The following is an 18,867-nucleotide window of genomic DNA, read 5'->3' on the forward strand; positions in this document are numbered from 1 at the left end:
AAGCTGAAATTATGTCCATCAATAATTATCTTGTTGTGACGAGCTCCTAGATTGTAAGACTCACACAAATATATCAGCCCTTCAATCTCTATAACCCAGAAGAATCAGAAACTACGGGATAAATTTCTACTCTCTGAACTCCCAAGTTGATTGCATATAGTGTGTGTGTGTGTGTGTGTGTGTGTGTGTGTGTGTGTGTGTAGAATCTTTTTTTGGTGGGGGAAGAACTAGGGTTTTGAGTTCAAAGCTTTGAGCTTGCAAAGCAAGCATACTGCTCTTGAGCCACACCTCCAGTCCATTTTGCTCTGGTTATTTTTGGAGATGGGGGGGTCTCATGAACTATCTGCCTAGACTGGCCTCAAATCACAATCCTCCCGATTTTAGCCTCCCAAGTAGCTAGGATGACCTGGTTTATAATCTCATAAAATGTCTTTCCTTATATCAATACAGATAATATCAATTTGTCACAATGACCAATTGAATAAGAAAAAAAAGGAGAAGGAAAAGCAGGAAGAGAAAAAGGAAAACAATCATAGCTAGCAGCCATTGGGAGCTTTGTATGTATGAGGACCCATACTAAGTAGTTTATAAGCACCACTTCATTCAATACACATTACAACCTAAGAGGCACACAGAATTACTACTTTATTTGATCTAAGAGGAAGTTGAATCCCAGAAAATTACCCAATGAAGGTCACCCAAATAATCAGTGGTATAGGCAGAATCCATTGACCTGTCCTCTGACCCAAGAGCCTCATCCTTAACCATTGTGCTTTATATTTTTAACCATTTTGGATTCTGGGATCAAAATAAAGAAGTATATGATCACATTGGCATAATTAAATATATTACAACATATAAACCCATTGTCCAGAGAAAAACAGCCCTGATTTATATTATTTACCAATTTCTATAGTATAACTATTCCTTCTGTGGTTGATTTCAGTTGTTAATGGTTTAGTATTAAGTAAAATTCCTGCAAATTTAAAAATTGTCTCTTGCACCAGCTGGCTCCAGTACACAACTGACTGCAAGTAAGGAATAGGAGGGAGTCTGGTATAACTGTAGGAGATTTTGGTCATGGACTTTGCTGCCTGTTTATTTAAATGATGCTGCAGCAAGCAAGATTCAACTGTTTTTGAGTTTAAATTCCTATCTCAGCTGTGAAAGTTGAAGGAATCAATTGCCCTCACTTTTTTGTTTTAATCCCCCAAAGAACCTTAGGAAAGGTCTATGTTGTGTGAATTAATAGTTGGGAAAGTATAGCATTTTTTTGAATATGAAAATGAGTAATTTATTGGTCTCTTTAAGAAGACACATTCTGTTTTATGTTTAATGAAATTCAGCAAGCACAGTTTTCTATTCCTTTTCCCGTCCCCTTATCTTGTCAAGGGTTTTTTGTTTTGTTTGTTTTTTGCAGTAAACTCAGGGCCTACACCTTGAGCCACTCCATCAGCCCTTTTTTGTGATGAGTTTTTTTGAGATAGGTTCTCACAAACTGTCCAGGCTGGCTTCCAACTGTGATCCTCCTGATCTCTGCCTCCCGAGTAGCTAGGATTACAGGCATGAGCCACCAGTGCCCAGCTTGTCTAGGTTCTTCTTGAACTTGCTTCCAAGTACTGGATAATTATTGGAACAGAGATAACAAAAGTCACTTAGCAATTTGATCTTGAAAGTATTTTGATTTTTCTGAGGCAAAGGTTCTTAAATGAGATATTTAATATAATCTGTTTCCTTGGTGATCCTACTTATTATATTGTACATGCATAGAAAAACATTGAGAAGTGTTCTGTAGACTTCACAACACTGCCAAATAGTGTGTGGCAAAAACAAACAAACACACAAACAAACAACATCAGAAGGAAGAGTTCCAGAGGGCTAAAGAGGATTTTTTTCCTTACCTATACTGAAGAGGGCATCTTTCCAGCAAGGGCATTGTACTAATCAGCTTTCCACCATTGCCACAAAATACCTGAGATAAATAACTTCAAAGGAGGAAAGATTAATTTTTGCTCATGTTTGCAAAGATTTCAGCCTACAATTACTTGGTGCTATCACTTTGGGCATGTGATGAGATGGAGCCTCATGGCCAGGAATGTGTAGTACAGCAAAGGTATTTACATCTTGGTGGTAGGAAAGCAAAAGAGAAAGGGGAAGGTCCCCCCCCCCCCAGGGCACACCTCCAATTACCTAACTTCTTCCAACATCTCTTCCCATCTCTTAAAGGCTCTACCACCTCCCAATAGCACCACAAGCTGGAGACCACATCTTCAACACATGAACTCTTAAGGGAAACTTAGGACCCAAACCATAACAGGTTTTGAGAGCCACATTCTCACCAGCCTCTATTTCCAAAATAAAAAGGGAAAATAAAATATATGTTTAATTGTTCTGAATAAATATATAAAATTAACAGAAATTTATTAGCAATGTAGCTTTGACTGATTGTCTTTCATGAAGTGTACTATCCATTTTCCAACCCTCTCTCTTCTTCTTTGCTATGATAGTCTTCGAATCAATATTTACTGAGAATTAGCATTCCTCAGTCCTTGGGAAGCACGTGATTTCAAGATTATTGCAATGAAATAAAAGGCTGATATTCTCATGTTGCAAATTTGGATGTCTCTGAGTCTACATCTACAACACGAGGAGGACTTTAGCATTCCCTCATTCCTATAATGAATACTGAGGTCTTACAGGCAGAGTTGAGGCACTGGTGTCATCAAGATGATGCCCCAGTGCTTCTGCCCTCAAAGAGCTCCCAAGTAGGCTGAGGAAGACACTAAATGAACAAAAGTCACAGTGTGAGGTAGTCAGTGCATATGAAAGGACGGTACAAGGAGCTGTGGAGGGGTGTCACATGTGGCTAGACTGTCCCTGCATCCAGAGGATATATGGGTATATCACAGTCTACATTTTCCCTATTAAATAATTACAATAATTTCTTCCTTTGTTAATTTGTAAAGAGTTTTAATAGTAAAGATAAAGTTAGATAAATTTAAGGACTCATTTTCATTTCTTCATCTTTGTGTTCAATTATGAAACTGAATTTCCAACCACAAATTCACACAGGTAAAAAAGGAATGCTTAACATTATTTAATCAGTGGTTCTCAATTTGGGGTACAGAAGAATTAATTATGGAGGAGCTTTTTAAAAGTACCAGTGCTTAGACTGCTTCTTGGTGGGAAAGAACCCGAGAAAAATCACAAAGCACAGGAAGGATGCCCTTGAGGAGGGTTCAAGAGCTGTCAGAGTACTTTTTGCCTCAGGACCCACCCAATCACCAGTGGTCTAGGCATGTACTGGTTTTAGGGGCTCCTGGCTGAAATTTCCCTACCACCAACAGGAAGCCAGCATCTTGGGCAAAGAGTCTGCCACGTGATAAAGCAGGAGAAGCAGGTTCCTTAACAGAACCCCTCACCCCTCAGGAAGGTGTTCCTCCTTGAAGAGGTGACACTTGAAATTTCATACTTAGATAGCCACGCCTTTTCTGGAAGCTTAATTTTCTTCAAAAATATGAGTGCTTCTAAAGAATTACAATAAAGTTTACTTACTGGTATCATTTTGGGTTCATTTCCTGCAAGCAGGTTTTGAAGGGTATTAGCAAGGTACATTTATGAGACTATTAAATTCTGTTGATGAGAGCTGGAACGGGGACAGAAAAAGAGGAGGTCTGTGATTAGCTCTCTCCAGGTAGCACTTCTCAGAACTTCCACAGCTCACCCTAAAAGTGGACTCAGTCCCTCTGTGCCTTATTAAATGTCACTTAATTATAATTTTATAATTACATGGATGATACTTTCATCTAGGTTTGGCTTTTTCTTTTCTTTTTTAGTGGTAGTGGGATTGACCTCAGGGTCTCACACATGCTAAGCAAGCACTCTATCGCTTGAGCCAAGTCCTTTGCTTTTTTAGTTTGTTTTTCAAATATGGTCTCATGCTTTTGCCCAACTGGCCTTGGACAAGATTCCTCCTACCTCCACCTCCCTAGCAACCAGGAGCACAGGCATACACCTCCATGTCCGGCCTCTTTTCATATTGTTTTGACCTCTTTGCTATCTAGAAACTTTCTCTTTTGAATGAGATTCATGTCAAGAGAATCCAATGAGAAGCAAACAGAAAAATAAAATTCATGAGAGAAAAATGCAAAAAAAATCACCCTTATAAAGTGAGTAGCACCTATAGGTCAGTGTGGTACACTTGTCATGTTATGTATGGTCCAATCTTGCTCAGAATCATAAACTCCTGTCTTCAGAGAAGCTGGCCATCGATTTCTCCACAGAGTACTTAGCATATTCTGAGTGCTCTGTAAATGCTGGGGATACAAGGTTGTCTTCTGATGCTCCTCAGAGGAAGGTGCTATGCAAAAAATACTAGTATTGTTATTCTTCTAGCACAATTTATAATTGACTTTCTGTTAAACATTGCAGCAAGTTAAATTAATTCAGTATGATTACAGTCATTAAACAAATGCCTGGTAATGACTGCTTTCTTATTTTAGCAATTCTTCAAACCACTAGGGTAATACCATATAAGGCTTTTGCTCCATTGTCAGACTAATTGGGATGCACAACCCGTGTTTCATGACAGAGCTTGCACACTGCTTTATAGGAACAGACTACTGCTGGACTAATTTACCTTTGAGTTTTCCCTGTTGCGCTTACTGTTCTATTAGGTACAATTTACTAGTGCTTTTAAAAATAAAACATGGGCAAGAATTCTCCCACAATTATTCTCATGATGTTGAGACGAATCTCAATGATAGGAACAGTGATGGTTTTAACCTATTTCTGCATTGGAATGGTCACCCAAGAATGATCTGCCATCTTAGCAAGCAAGACAGAAATAGTTAAGCCCTGAAGGCTGCAAGTTACAACTGCCTGAGAGAAAAGAAATGTAAGTAGCGGCTGCCAGGTGTGGACTGAGGAAGGTTGTCCTCCTGCAACCACTCTGGATTCAAGGTCATCTGTCTGGTGACACCTTAGAAACTGGCCTGATTCTGCAGAGGACACTGAATGATAACACCCTGAAGTCAGCTGACTGCTGTGTCATAGCTGCTGCTTTCTGCATTCCTGCAAATGCCAGCTCCTGCTCCCGCAGCTTCCTAGTCGCAGTGCGGCAAAGCAGAGGCATACAGCCAGGCACAAAGTGCAGTTTTCAAGTTGTATTTTCCTGCTACTGCTTAGTATTTCTCACCTGAGGAGTATTTACCTATGTTTAGCCAGAGCTGAGATGCAGTCTGAATGTACACGGTGGCTTCTAACTTTGCAGCATGAATTTTCAGCTGAGCAGGTACTGCTCGGAGCCTGGTAACCACACTGCCTCTGATGGAGCACAGCTGGTTTCTCACCTCGTGTGGGAATAGTTTGGGGGCTGCTCTACCTGCAGGAATAAAGGCTAGGACAAAGGAGATGATGGCTTGTCTGGCTGGGGCCTGGGCAACTCACCGCATTGACGCTGTGGGACTCCCCAGCTCATGTTTAAGGCTGGTCACGGGGACTGGCGCAGATCCCCACTCCCAGTTAGAACACGGTTTAAAGGAGAAACCAGACTCACTGACCTAAATCCATCCCAGTCCTCTCTGGATGCGGGACAGCTGTCGACTAGCAGTGACACAACCAGCCATCAAGTGGAGAATCGTAGCGACTGCAGTCTTTGTGCAGGTGGAGCCTGGGAGAATGACAGTCTAATTTTGGTCATCTGATGGCTTCTTCTCATTTTCCTAAATAATCATGCTCGTGCTCGCTTAAGTGTACAGTGGTCTGGATTAGTCTTCCTGCCATGCAATACTCATCAACTCTGACTGGAAATCAGGTGCCAGGCAAGCCTGCGTTAGCACTGGCTCCCTTCTGCATGGGTGCTATGCAACTAGGATGGGTCACAATGACAACAAAGAAGGAAGCAGAGAGCATCACTTTAACTTGTCCTGTGATGTTAGCGGAACATGACTCTTCTTCGGAATGATGCCTGTGTGTGTGTGTGTCTGTGTGTGTGTGTGTCTGTGTGTGTCTGTGTGTGTTTTAACTCAACTAATTGAAGAGCCTAACAGATATCATCATGGATGTGGTTTTTAATGATTTGGAAAAAAAAAAAGGCAGCCTGTGGAGACAGCAATTTGAGACAGCACATTTAGGCTATTGCCAATTTGAAATACTCAGTTTGTGAAGCCGAGCCCTGGGGGACAAGCTCAGAAACTGAGAAAGAGATTGTAGATAAAGAAATAAAAATGACAAGCATAATGGAGGCTCTGTGAAGGGACTGTCAGAGCATCAGTTCATGGATGGCAATTTCACCAGGCTGAGATTGAATAATTCATAGATTGAAAGTACCCTGCTTTCACCTTTCCATTTAAACCGGCATGATCTGAATCTCTAATAAATTTTCAAGATAAAGTAAAATGCCAATTTGAGTCTGAAGAGCTTTTAAAAGCAGATGCTGCATCCCTGAATCTTTTGGTATCTTTCACAATTATCCTATGAGAACTGCACTTCATCACGAAGCACCATTACCAGGGAAAATTACTGTGATTACAATAGCAACAATAGAATACCATCAAATGATCGCCAATTTACCTAATTTGCTAAGACTGACTGTGGTTTTACTACCCATTGTATGTCACTATGCCCGGCATCCGTGGATCTTTCTCGCCCTGGAACAAAAGTCGGGTAGTGTGTATACTACCTTCATTCCGACAGCCCAGAAAGGAATACTCTCCTAAGTTACAGAGTGTCTTTCATTTGGTTTGCCTTTGTGTTTTTGCTTTTTTTTTTTCCTAATGCCTCTGTCCCAAGTGCCTGTTTGGGGAAATGGTGAGCCTGTCATGGATTGGGGGTTTATTCTTTGCCAGAGCAGCACTGACTTGTTAATTTATACACCCTCTTTATTTTAATATATACAAGCATGTGTTTACCAGAAGGGAAGATTCTGTTCTGGGAGAGTAGTTTAAAAATGCAGCCAAGATGAAGGGTATGTGTTTGTTTCTTCTTTGAAACCCCTGTCTGCTTCCAGGTTGGAAGTCCTTTCCGAGAGCTGTGTTAAAAACCTCTCTGATTGAAAAGCTCAGGTGGCAGAGCCAGTGATAGCTCATACAGCTCTCACTGAAAGCATATATGCTCAATTCCACAATTGAACAAAGCGCTGATGCAACTTTGGTTGGGTTTGTATCTGCTCATTGTGCACAAGTCTGGACTAAAGGAAACTTTTTCTCTAACAGGCTGCACCGTTCATGTCAGGATAATTGTGCCATCCTGAGAAGGTGGCATGGATCATAATGCTCTCCGGAGAACAGACCATAATCATTTAGTGGGCACAAGGACTTCTGGAATTTTACTTTCAATAGCATGAAGATGGCATGTGGATTACTGCTAGTCAGTGATTTCTTTAGGTCTGATTGTCTCAGGGACAGTTTTTTTAGATATAACATCCGCTTGGGAGGAAGGTAGGTTGGAAGCTGTCTGATATTCTGGAGTTTTTGCTTGTGAGCCTTAGCTCTGATGTGTTTCATAATCCATTATCCTGGCTTTCCCCCTTCCTGTGCGCTGTGCCCCCATGAGTATCTTGGCATAAAGAGGTAAGTTGTGTTTCTAATAATTTATATAATCAAATAAGTTCTTCATTGTCTGATTTCAGTAGGAACATGCTTTTTATGTTGTCCTTTCCTTCTACTTATTGTTATTCTCACTACTCTTGGAGTAACTCACAACTTTTTAATTTCTATTTTTCTAAATGCAAATGAAAATGTGGTATTTTAAAACATAATTTAAATATTGTTTTTGTTCTCCTTATCTAGCTAAATACATCCAAGGTTTTAATGCTTTCCAAAGAAAAAGGAGAAACAGTTTTACTTAATGAATAATTTATTCAAAAATAGCAAGCAATTCATTAGATATCAATTATATTACCATATTGTTTTCTTTACATAGCTTCCATTTCTAATACTGAACCCATTATTCTTATCTTTCCAGAAAGAGGCTGGACTGTTAATGACAAAAGGCTTTTCAAGAGCCAACACTGCCTCTGTGCCAAAGTGGTTTCTTTTTTTTAATTATTAAAACATAGTTTTGATATTCAGCAAAGAGTTTTTAAGGTCTGGAATTTTAAATATCTTTAATAGTAAAAGTTTGAGCAGGGTAATCATTGTTCAGATTGGTTTATGTGTCTGATATTTAAGTAATGCAGGTATCCTAAAGTTATCTGAGAATAACTGGATATTAGACTTTTGTCATTTTGGGGGAACTCACAGAAACTAATTTTATTCATTGGATAGAAGAGCAAATGTAGAGCTTATTTTCTATGATTAAAGAATTTTTGCTTTATAGTCTCAGAAAATGAGAATTTGTTTTGTTTCTTTATAATGCAAGTACCAAAATACTGGTCTTTTGTATAAAATCCAAGTAAGAATTTACTGTCATGTATTAATGTTTGATGATATTGAAGTTCACCTGTCTTGCCACAAAAAGTATGATTCACCATATAGGACTGTTAACTAACTTAAAAAATTTGAAATCAAATATTCTTTTCAAAACTTTAAATGATTGACCATAGATAAGCATAGTGTTTTAAAATTAATTAGATAATTTTTAACCCAGTATTGACAACTGTTTCAGTGTTCATAGACACATTTTACTTATAATGCTCTGAATAAAATATAAACATAATGTAGATGACAATGACAGCAAGAATAACATTACAAGTACAAGTAAACTGAAAATAATCACTAGGAAAATATACCAAGGGTTAATTTAGGTGAAGTCTCAGACAATAATGGCTTAATAGTGTATTTTAGTTTGGGGGATTTTGGTGAGCATGGGAAAAATAGGTAAAAAACATTATCCCTTCCTTTTTACTTATAACTTTCAGGTACCCCTGAGCCTCAGTTGCAGTTATAAGGAGCGATTTACAATTTAAAAACACACAGAAACACAGAGAATCCACAGAAATACCTCATGCTTTTAGACAGAATGTGTAAAGTATCTCACTTAATAATTAGTTATGTTAGATTTCATCTCATTAATGTATGTTAGATTAGTTAAGTTAGATTTCAATTCATTACTAATGCCTAGCTTGGAACAGCAACACCAAAAAACTAAACTAAAATTCTTCACATACAATATGTTAATCTCTACTGGACATTTGTAAACTAGTTTACAAATGCTATGAAATGAGTATATTTCACATATAACCAAGTAGGATATGAACAATTGACAATAATATTTGGATTTCTCTATTTTGCAAGAGGAATGATATAGTGTAAGTTTAAGTAGGTAGAAATGAAATACACCTTCATGAAATACCAATATTTGTGCCATACTAGTCTGCCAATAAGAAAAAAGTAGGCAAGACAAAAGAAACAGGTAAAGGTAAAAGGAAACCCTCTCATCATTTAGTGAGTTTTACCCCCCAATGACATGATGAAAAAAGATTAACAATCTGTACAGTTTTTTAAACTAGCCTCTTCTCTGTAGTAAAAATTTTCCAGCATTTTATTATGCGCATTTTTAAACATATAAAAAAGTTGTGATAGGACATATCCCAACCACCCGGACTCTAAAAATACATTTTACTCTACTTGTTTTATCACACATCTATGCAATTATCCACCCCTGTATTCATCCATCAATCTATTTTATTTTTTGGATGTGTTTCAAAGTAAGTTGCAGACATCAATACACTTCATCCCTAAGGATATGCCTGCTGAAGTGTTTAACTAGATTCAACATTTGTTTACAGTGCTTTCCTTTAAGTAAAATTTGTATAGAATGAAGATAGAATTTTGAAAAAAAATGTACTTTTTAATGTGACTACAAACTATCTTTTTAATATGAAGATAGGCTGCATGCAAGCCTTCAGGATTCTGTATTTTAACTCACAAGGCAGAAAATTTTCAATTATAGTAAAGAGAAATCTCATTTATGGTTCAATAGTGGGCCTTTCCCCAGCCTGTCTCTGTATCCCAAGCCAGGCTTTACCCACCAGACGACTGGTAACTCGCCATCATCAGTACATGGAGTGGAGGAGGAGGTGTCCAAACATACATAAGCGATTCCCCAGGTCCATCCTCACACCTGGACCAGCTTTCCTTTCTCTTGTAGGCACTGAGAAGTAACCCAGTGGCCTCTTAAATAGTCACCAGTCATCAGTTCTTCTACCTGAACTCTTCTCTGCCTCTTCTTTTTTCTCCCCCACTTTTCCTTTCTGGCTTTCTCTTCCATCTTCTCTCAACTCCTGATTTTTTTCCTCATACTCAAGGGAATGCATCTCATCACTTTTCAAGTCATTTTACTGCTGCAATTTTGTGGAAATGGTTATAGGAAGCAAAGATGGGGGATTAAAGACTCATAAGAACTCTTAAAGGGATTAGGTTTTCTTGGCCTAATTAAAACATAAATGAGTTGAGGACTGCCCTCTCTAGACCTCTTCACTACTTCATCTCTTGAATCCAGTCTTGTGCATGAGATTTATTCATTCCTCTCTTAACTGAACCCTGCACCAAACTTCTCTAAGATTTGAGACAGTGTAGCTCCTAAGAATGGGGACATTTTCTATACCTCCAAAATCTGATGAGTTTCATAAACTGCAGCTTCCAGTTACTAGGTCTAATCTAAAGCACTTCCATTTGATAGCAGTACAAGGTCTTATGCCGTTGTCCCTTGGCTCCCCAGGGACAACAAAGGTTCCAAAACTGTCTTTCCCATGCTTTGGTAACTATATAAGGCAGTCAACATCTAGGTGGCATCTCCTCAGGCCATTTTTTTTTCTTTATTCACTTCAGCATGCCCAAACCTTCACTGGATAGCTAACATGGGGTCTATTCTTGTCTGGAATTTGTCAATCTGTGTTATTTTTATAAAGCAGTATTTGGATATAAAAAGATGCTTAAGAGTTTATGCTCTGTATCAAGACAAACCTGGATTGTAATCCTACCTTTGCAATTTAAGTAACAGCAGGCAAGTTACTGAATTATTTTAAGCTTTACTTCTTCAAAGTGCTGCTGTGGTTATTAAGCGACCTTTATGTATATAGTACATATACCATATACTGTGTATGTATGTATGTATTTAGCATAGTACTTGGCATCTAATTGATTAATTGCCATGTATTAGTGTTCTCACAGCAACAGGAGTCATCATCCTAAAACTGAATTGGTCCTCTATCAGTGTCAACTAAATAGATCCTTGAAGAATGCTCTCTCTTCCTATGTCCAAATTTGCTCTTCCTAGTGAACCTCTAGTTTACATTTTTCCTTTTTTCACGGTATAAATATATCCCCTTCTTTCAGCTCAGCTTGGGGCCTAATGAATGATTAAGCTCTTCTAGGTAAGTGTTCCAAAGTTTTCCCAGGTATCTCTCAGTAGAGGGGTCTTTCAGAATTCAACATTGAGTTTTGAGATAAATATGTAGAAGAAGAGTTTAATTTTAATAAGAAAGAGGCAGAAGACCCTTCCCTTTAAGAGGGTCATTGAGTAGTATCATGGAATATTCACTTTCCACAACATCATCTTCTGGCTCTTTTCATCCCAGGAAACAGAGGATGACTGAGGTTATGCCAGAGAAAAATGGGCCTTACAGCTAGCAAGACAAGCCATCAGCCAGGCCCCATACTTTGCAGAGTCCTACACTGTCACTTTGCTTGTCGTGTCATGGCCCTCATCATAGCATAGGACAAGGAGTTAGTGTATTGAGTCCTGGATTCCCTGCATGTCAAGGGCTTTCCTGGCTTCTTCAATAGGGCCATTCTCCTGAGATGAGCTATATTACCAGTGCATGCACTCCTAGGTCTGACAGGTAGATGGACAGGGATCCTAAGTATACTGGAGTGTCCACATGTGTGGGAGAAAACTGTTCTAATGCAAGAGGACAGCTTGTAGTATGTGGGGATGGGGGTCAGGCTAGAGGCTTCTCACTATACTGCAGCCATATTGTGTTATGGAACACCAAGAGTAGGGAAGAATCCTAAATTTGGTTCTGGTCTTTGTCAGAAAAAAGTGTATTTGTCAGGGTAAGAGAAGAGAACTTGTTTTATTTAATAATGTGATTTGTACTTTGATACAAATAGTACAAAAGTTATGATATGGAAGCCTCTGTTTGTACTCTTGCCCATTTGTGTCCTACAAACATTGGGTTGGCCCCAACCAGAGGTAGTTTTTAGAATATTAATTCTCCAAGAAATTATTCAGTATATAATTGTATTTATGAGTAAATTTTTACTGTTAATACAAAGGGAATAGGGCTGTTTGCTCATTAAACTCTAGGAAGCCTATTCCCTTGCTAAGGTTTTGAATCCAAACATTTTTTGAAAGTAAATTCTAAAAACATGAGAGTTTCATGTTATATTTATGTATGTGAAAATAATTCCCTCCATCTCTGTTTCTAATAGCATATCAAAAAGGCAAACTGGGTTTTGCACTTGATCTAACCCAAAGCCAGCAGCCTGCTGAATTGAAAACAGGCAAGGATTAGATCACCACATTGAGGAATATGGACTGACAGGAGCATCTTTTTGAGCTATCTAAGACATAATTTCTCTTCTCCTGTACTGAATTCAGTATTCAGTACTGAGCAGGCAAGCAGAGAAGTTAAAAACAATGACCCAATAGTCATTGTTTCATAAAATACAACCTGGAGTAAATTTGATAATTTTCTCAACTGGATTTCCAAAAGCAAATCTCTGGGACAAAAAGAGAAACAGATTTAGTAAATATGGAGAAGTGAGTACCTGGGACTACAGAGATAAAACATCTCTGCGTACAATAAATTATTACACGTAAGTGCCATTTACTCTGGGATAATAAATAAGGCAGGGACTAACATGATGGAATCTGGAGCCAGGCAGCTAGGACCTGAGTTCTGATTTTGTTGCTTACTATCTGTGTGACTGCTATGGTTTGGATGTGGTCTGTCACCACCAAAAGCTCATGTTGAAATCTGGTTGCTGATGTGTTAGCCTTGGGAGAGAGATGAATGCCTTTTCTCTTGAGACTAAATTAGTTATCATGGGAATGAAGCGAGTAAGCAGCTTTATCGCCACCCTCTCTTCTGCACATACCTGCTTCCTGTGGAACCATGAGCTGCTCCCCAGAAGCCAGGCAGATGCTGGTGCCATGTTCTTGTAATGCTAGTACCATTAGCCAAATAGCCCCTTTTCCTTTCTAAATTAGCCATCCTCAGCTATTCTGTGACAGCAATAGAAAATAGACCAAGACGGTGACTGTGAGTGAGGTTTCAGCCCCTTTTTGTTTCTGAGTTTCCTTACACAATAGGGATAACAGTGCCTTCCTCACAGGGTAGAAAAAGGATTAAAATTAGTTATTATTTGATAAATACCTAGAAGATTGTCTGGCTTATAGTAGGTGTTATGGAAGCATTTACTAAATAACAAACAGAAAATTAAAAGATGAAGAAATTAAAGTCCAGAGAAGTTAACATAAAGAACTTAAAAAAAAATACTGTAGCATGGTCATTCTGATAAATATTTAAATTTTTTGCCTTACACCTTCTGTATTTTATATTTTTTCTTTCCACATTGTTATTTTATTCCTTTCTCAAGTTCATTTCTACTCTCAATCAGTAAGTCTATCAAGCTAGGTCATGGTCACCACTTCACTTACTTAAATGCTCTAAGAGCATCACACACACACACTCACACACATTATTTTACTTTGCCAGAATATATGAAGAAATTGGGAAAATATAAGTATGAAAAAGAAAATTAACCTCAACCCTAATCCACTGCTCTTGAGATAAGCACTGATTATGTATTATACAAATCTTATGGATCTACTGGGCTTAAATTGCATACCTTGCTTTGTAACCTACTTAAAAAAATGAGTATATCAAGGGTACATTTCCCAATCGCTGAAATAGTTTTTAAAGACTAAGCTCTTTAAGTACCATGTATTATTACAATGTATAATCCCCTTATTGGAACATTTAAGGTTTCTCCAGATTTTCATTATAATAAATGTAATTCGATGACTTGTTAGAATTTTAGTGTAGAATTGAGAATAAACTGGACCTGTTTTCTAGGCTGTAGGTTAATTATAAAACAACAGATGTCTTTCTTCCTTTCCCAAGAGCCCATGTGGGGCAATCTAGGCTTTCATTAGTTCCAGAGACAAGATAACAGGCCCTCATTTTCAAAACTGTGTGCTCAAGGAGGTGAGTAAACTGATAGTCCAATTGGGAGTCTTAAGTAGGAAAGGGATGGAGGCTTTGAATTTGTAGAGTACAGAAGGAAAAGAGCCAGGCCCATTGGGAAAGTGGGGAAGAAGGCTGGATTCTTCAGGAGACTGGCCATGCACTTGAACATGGCAGAACCTCTATGGGAGACCATGGGGTGCCTGGGGCTGACTCCTGCCCAAGGGATTGTGATGTTCTCAACAGAGGTGCTGGCCATGACATAAGCATGCGAGTATAGTTTAATATCCCTAAACTAGGAACTATCTTTCCTAAGTTCCTGTACTGTTATGCCCAAGGATTCTCCACAATCCCAAGGGATGGAAGACGAGAACTAGAACTCAGAAAAATAACTGAATATGCCAACCCTGGCTGTTAGTGATAAACTAGTCTTAATTTGTTTAGAAGATACATGATACTCAAGTATCAGGTGAAATTCATGCCTCTTACCTAAATAACAATCTTCTCACAAATCTAACTCATTATACTTATCATTTGCTCAGGATAAATTCCTAGAAATGAAATGAACTTTAGAGTTGGAGTGTTTCAAGGCTTCTATTATTTTTGTAAGCTTTTGTATTTTTCAAGTCCACCAATTCTTCTGTTTATCACTGACAAAATGTTATTAGGGAAAGGAAGAAAAGCAAAATTAACCAAGCTAATTGATCATTACATATAATCGACCATTAAGTATAAATTTCCATTTATAATCCACTCCATCCCAGAGGATTTCAATTACTGGATTGCTTTATTGATAAGCCCAAGAGATAATGAATCATTAAGTATTTAAACAAACAATATAAATTTCCACATGAGAAAGTAACACTTAATTTATCAGTTATGCAGACTGTCAAGAAATTTTATGCAAAAGATTAGAAAGAGGTAAGTACTAGAAAAGAGACCTACTTCCCATCCCTTGGTGCCTTCTCAATAGCCTTGGGGCAAAGCAAATTCCTTGGCCAACTTTTCCAGGTCTATGACCTTGGGAAAGTGGCTTGATTTCTCTGAGCTTCAATTCCCTCTCTGTAATGATGGGTAATGATGGGACTCTGTTCATGGGGCTTTTAGGAGAATTAAAAGAATACATACGTGTCATATGCTAGAACCATACCTGGTGTTCCATAAGCATGGACCATGATTTTCAACACATGCCCCCGCCTTACCTTCCAGTGTCACCTGTCCCTGCTCCTCCAGCTACAGTGAATACTTGCTACACTCTATAAACTTCCCTCAGTCTGTTTCCTTTCCTTGGCGCATGCTACTTTTCTGCCTGGAATAACCTTTACCCCTTCTTTTTCTTGGTGAATTCTCCTATTACCCTTTGAAATATAGGTCCTAGGTTCTCTCTCTGCATAACCCTTCAGTCTCAGCTAGGTGCCCCTCTTATGCTTACTTATGAAATTTAGCAGAGTATATTTTAATTGCCCTTTCATGTTGCTGTACTCCACCCTCAGAAGAGACCCCTAGGGTCAGGGAACATGCCATATATATGACTGTATCTACAGCACCATGTCCACTGTGGCCCTCCTAGGTACTCAATTACCATTTACTTCCTTGTTGCTGTTGCAGTGCTGGGGATTGAGCCTGGTGTCTTGTGTGTTAGGCAAGTGCTGTACCACCAAACTACATCCCAGCCTCAATCATCATTTACTAAGTGACTACACTTCTCATAGGATAACTGGTGTTGGGGCAAGGGGACACTGTGAATTTTTTTTTTGGCAGTACTAGGAACTGAATTGCTATGCAAACACTATACCACTTGAGCCATGCTCTAGTTCTTTTTTGCTTTTTTAGTTTTTCAAATAGGTTCTCGTGCTTTTGCCCAGATGGCCTCAGATCTTGATTCTCTTACCTTCACCTCCTGAGTAGCTGGGATTATAGACATTCACTACCATGTCTGGCCTATTTTTGAAATAGGGTCTTGCTAATTTTTCCTGTGATCCTACTATCTTTATCAGCAAGGTCACTGGGATTATAGGTGTGCATCACCACATCTGGTCTGTGTTTCTAGGCATTTCTACATACAGCTCATTTGATTTATAAGGAACAAACAAGCCAGGATTCATCCTACCTCTATACATGTGGAAGCTGAGGCTCAGGGAGGTTTAAGGCCTTGCCTAAGATGTTGCAACATGCAAGAGGCAGAGCTGGGACTGAACCAGTTTCTCTGACTCTACTCTTGGCAGACAGTACTTTTTTTGTTTTCACAACACACAGCTCCATCTTTGTAAACCACTTTTTGGAAGCCAGTATGTATGCTTTGGATTAAGGGCTGATCTCCCAAGTAGGAGTTAAAAAAGTTAGACACAGCAGTGTAAGACAGATGAGCTGGTTGGAAGCATGAAGCAGGCACACAAGGGAAAGGAAGAAAACAGACCAGGGTTTGCAGTAGGGTTTTAGGAAGGTGGAAGAATGAGGTTTGGAACAATGTACTTTTGTCCTGGATTAGAGCTGTGGACCAGAGCTCTTACCACTACTATAGAGGGCTTGAAGCCAGCAAAAGTCATTTAGGCTTTCTTTCCTCTACATCTACCTTTTTTAGGTCCACCCACAGCCATGGGGAGTGGATTGAAGGTTCACCAAACAAAGGGAGGTGGCTGCCTGCCTTCCATTTTCTACCATGCATTATGAACTTTCCATTCAGAAACTATGAAAAGTTTCCATACATCTTCCTCTGCTAAATCCCATACTTGGTCCTCACAAGATTGGGGAGGCAAGAAAGATCCACTGTTAACTGGTTGAGTTTATGCTCAAGAAGAATCAATTCGCTTTAGAATTTTATGCCCCAAATACCAAAAAGAAAGGGGTTAGGACAGAAAGTTCCTAATTTCACTATCCCTGCTTGGAGTCTTATAATTTAATTATCGTTTTTTATTACAAGCTTTGTCAAGTTGAGCTGTTCTCTCATAATGCCTTTAATTTTTCAGTCTCTTTTGCTTCGCACACAAAGATCATGGTTGTTCTTTGTTTATTACTTTGCAATTTTTATGTGACTCTCACATATGCTATCTGACTTGTTTCTCACATTCTAACTTAGAGCATACAGAAGCTGAATCACTGAAAGGCATCCAGTTGGTGAGCAAGGAGATCAGAAATTCAGGGGTTATGAGTGGCAAGCTGGATTCTTTCTTGCACCTCTAAGGAAAAGTCTACCAGGAACCATCTCATTTATAACCCAAGGCTAGCTGCCAGGATTGATTAATGAAAGCATGGACTAGCTATCCCTAGAACCAAAGGCTTCTGAAATCAGACCTTGAAGATGACTAGTTTAAAGATGTGAGGAACTGAATAAACTTTAATACCAAGATCAACAAAGGCAGGATCCTCATTTTATTTCTTGTATCAGGAGAATTAGTTATTTTAGCAAAGAAACCTTAAATGTTCATGAATTGAGGTCTCAAAAAAGATTTCATGCATTGCCACTGATGGGTCTTTATTATAAGGTCAGCTGACAGGAGGAAGGCCACGAGATACCAGGTAAAAAGTGTGGCATACAGAGTGAAACACAGCTGGCTTCCAGCACAGTTTTGCCACTGACTAGCTGTGTGGCTTTGAGAAGTTAGCTGTGTATTCTTTGTAGGCCTTAGTTTCTTACTTTTAAAAATGTAGGTGATAGCATCAACCTTGAAATGTTGTAAGCGTTAGCACAATGTGTACTTTCAATACCTAGAATGTCAGCTCATAAATTGATGCTCAATAAAAATCTGTTGGATGGATGAAATGAATTAGAGACAACTTCTACCATACTTCACACAGCTGGTACATGGTGAAAACAGGAGCTGTTAGCTATTAAAACTCTGCACAGTCAATAGATGCTAATAAGTTTCCCTGAATGAATCTGGTAATGCAATAAGAATAAAATATGTGTCAAAGAAATCACCTGTTAGATTATTAGGAAACCAGTCCCACTTCTTACTCTGGTCATTTAAAAGATTGAAGAGCAAGAAAATGGCTATTGGATCATCTCTAAACACTGTAGAGAAAGGGATTTTACCTCACTTAATCTCATGCTTTCTGTCTAACAAGTCCAGGCTGGCCAGACTCTTGGGTGGGTTTGTGAACTTCAGGCCACTGGTACACCAAAATTGCACCACATTTGCAGATCTTGTGAAAGTTCACAATGCTGCATTGTCTTCCCTCCCCCGGGGCATGAAGGATTGTCTGGAAAAGGTTAGCTGTTGCCGTTACTGAACCTGGTGTAGCCAAGTCTGCAGAGCGATGTGAAGCAGAAATAAACCACAGGTTCTCAACACACTTGCCAAGTGATTTACAAATGTGTTTACTTTCAAAATAAGCTTAACACACAATCTTGTATAATATTATGTCTAGGGAAGTTTGGTGACTGTATTTCAAAATGCCCACAGTACATTCAAGTAAGTGCTTCACATCGACCTAACAGGAGCTTACATACATACTTACCTTTATCCAAATGTATCTTGGTAAACTAAACAAATCTTGATTTCCTGATATTTTATTTAGACCTCATTTATTGGTCCTCTTTTCCCCCTCTGGCATACTTGAAGCCAATTTGAATAAGAGGCACTGAATTAACTTACAACTGCTAAAACAAAGTTTCTCTGGAAGTTTTCCAAAGAAATGGAAGAAGAGCTGAAGAAAAAGAGGGTAGCCAATATGTAGGTTTTTGTATTTCACAGTGCTTTGGGAAGGAGGGAATGCACAAATTTTAAAAC

The 18,867-nt window shown here is 38.8% G+C and overlaps 1 long non-coding RNA gene across 1 annotated transcript in view; it reads left to right on the forward strand.

Annotated features, from left to right (window-relative positions):
- The first annotated feature begins 425 nt into the window (after positions 1–425).
- LOC141425688 (uncharacterized) overlaps positions 426–18,867 on the forward strand; it is a 39,145-nt gene continuing 20,703 nt past the window's right edge. The window contains exon 1 of the long non-coding RNA XR_012450734.1: positions 426–7,571. This is a non-coding gene — a long non-coding RNA (uncharacterized lncRNA). The remainder of the gene's footprint in view (positions 7,572–18,867) is intronic.

This window comes from Castor canadensis, chromosome 8 (assembly GCF_047511655.1).
Source record: "Castor canadensis chromosome 8, mCasCan1.hap1v2, whole genome shotgun sequence".
Lineage (NCBI taxonomy): Eukaryota > Metazoa > Chordata > Mammalia > Rodentia > Castoridae > Castor > Castor canadensis.